Raw genomic sequence first — 2,307 nt, 5'->3', positions numbered from 1 at the left:
GCTTGTTTAGATGAATGATGATTTGAGAAGGGACTCATCAATTATAGCATAAAGTTACATACAATAAACCTGTGTAAAATTCCACACAAGTGAGTGTTCTAGTATTTGTTAAATAAATTAAGCTATATACTCTAACAAAGACAGGTCTAGTATCTACTCTTTTTAAAGTCTTTTGATACTATCTATCGTGACTTTTCTTGCTTGCAAACTGATAAACAACAAATTGCAAAGAAAAGATAATTGAACCAAGAAAAACACTATACTCAACCTTGTTGACACATAATGTCCTTTGTCATATAAACAATGAGAAAAATGTTGTCCACCTTTTCTTTTTGTGTTTTCTTCATTTATTATCTAGAATCTCTATTATAGTTAGTTGGGGAGTCAAGTACAACATTGTCACCCTATTTTTGAGGAAAAAATGCTACGAAAACTTAATTGATTATTGGAAATTATACGGTTTATTAGGACATACAAGAATAATGTTACCTTCGAATAAGTGGTGCCAAAATTATCTTCAGAATCTTATTTATCTACAAAACTAAAAAAGTCTTTTTTTTTTTCTTCATGGATTTTTCAATATAAAGTACTAGTCTAGAACTTTGTAGTTTTTCTTTTCTGTTCATATTTATAAATGGGTTCAGATAACCTTATACCTATGTTTTTTATGTAGAGAGATAGAGGATCCATGTCCTGACAGCTCCAGAGATTAAATATTACATCTTTATAGATACGAATTATAATAAGTTTCCCAGGTTCATTCTCATATGAATCATTAGAATGTGAAAAATAAATCTGCTCTTACGTTAACTTTGGTGTGGTGTTTTTGTTTGTGGTAGCCACGCATGATGTCCCAGTGTTGTTAGAATCTAAAACCCCAAAGCGTGGTGGAGTTTTCAACGTCAGAGTCAGTAGTGTGGCCCACAAAAGCCCAAAGTCCTAAACCTAACGTAATGGGAACCAAAGCAAGTTCAAAGTTTGGGCATAGCCGCCGCATGTTCACATTCACAAGTCACAACCACGCTTTTGCAGTTTTCTTACGTTTTCCACGTGCTTCCCCTCCCAGTCTTCCATGCCTAGCTTAGCGACACACTACAATTCCATGCACTTCATCATTTCTCCTTTTTTTTTTTCTTTTTTTTTTACTCTGTTAGGCTGTGTTCTTTTAAGAGGAAGGATTAGAGGGAGAGAAAAAAGGAGAAGGAGAGGAAGAGATAAAAAAATTAGAAGGTGAAGAAATTGATGTTGTTTCTTTTAAGTGATTCAGAGGTGATTTTAAAATGGATTAGAGAGTGAAATTTGTGAAAGTTTGTGACTGAATTGAGATTAAAAATAACTTTTAATAAAAAAAAAGTTAGATTACCAAAATGTCCCTAGTGTTATAGGTAATATAAAATTATATATAAATAATTTAAAATTATTTTATAAATTTTATTGAATGCCTGAAAATATATAAAAAATAAATGATACAATATATTTTGTATAAAAATAAATTTAATGTATAAGGTGGAAAATAATTAATTTACATGAAAACTTTTTTTTCTTTTTAATAGTAATTTTAGAAGTAATAATTTTTTATTATAACCATAATAAATTATTATTATTGTTAACATAGAATTAAGAAAGTGAACTAAAATCACATGTACTGATTTTAACTGCTAGATCACATGTAACAAAAATTGAATAATGAAGGGTAATTTGGTAAATCCAGTTATGTCACCCTTCCATCTCACTATAGATGGTGAGATTGAATTTTCAGTCAATCCCTCTAATCATTTCCTTCAATCACCTTATATCATCTTCAAAAGAACACGCTACTCACCTCCTAATCATCTCTTATGAATAGTACATCCATCAAAAAAACACAGTTTTAACCTTTCATTTAGAATATTAAAAGAGCTTTTAATATATTTAAAAATATTAAAGACAATGACGGTATATTTAAAGATAAAATAAAAGGATAACATTTTTAATTTAAAATTAAAACAGTTTCATATTATATAAATAAATATAAATTTTATTTATAAATTAATTTTATAAAATTAAATTTGACTTAAAGTCTCTTTCTAAAAAAAAAAAGCTCTTTAAATCCCTTTCTCCATTGGCTCATTTATTTTTTTTCAGACCGAAAGACCAGCTATTGAAAACCTTACTGTGTAGGCTTTGCAGCATGTGTCTTGTTCATTTATGAGGATGATATATATATATGCCTTGTATCCATTTGTGTGTGTTGACCTTTGAGTCTTGAATTGGGTGGTTGGTTAGTAACATTGGTGAGAATGCAACTAAATGTGTTGTTTGGGAGAT

This window comes from Vigna unguiculata, chromosome 1 (genome assembly GCF_037176805.1).
Source record: "Vigna unguiculata cultivar grain cowpea cultivar isolate G323 ecotype 2 chromosome 1, ASM3717680v1, whole genome shotgun sequence".
NCBI classification, from domain to species: Eukaryota; Viridiplantae; Streptophyta; class Magnoliopsida; order Fabales; family Fabaceae; genus Vigna; species Vigna unguiculata.
Note: the sequence above shows the minus strand (reverse complement) of the source record.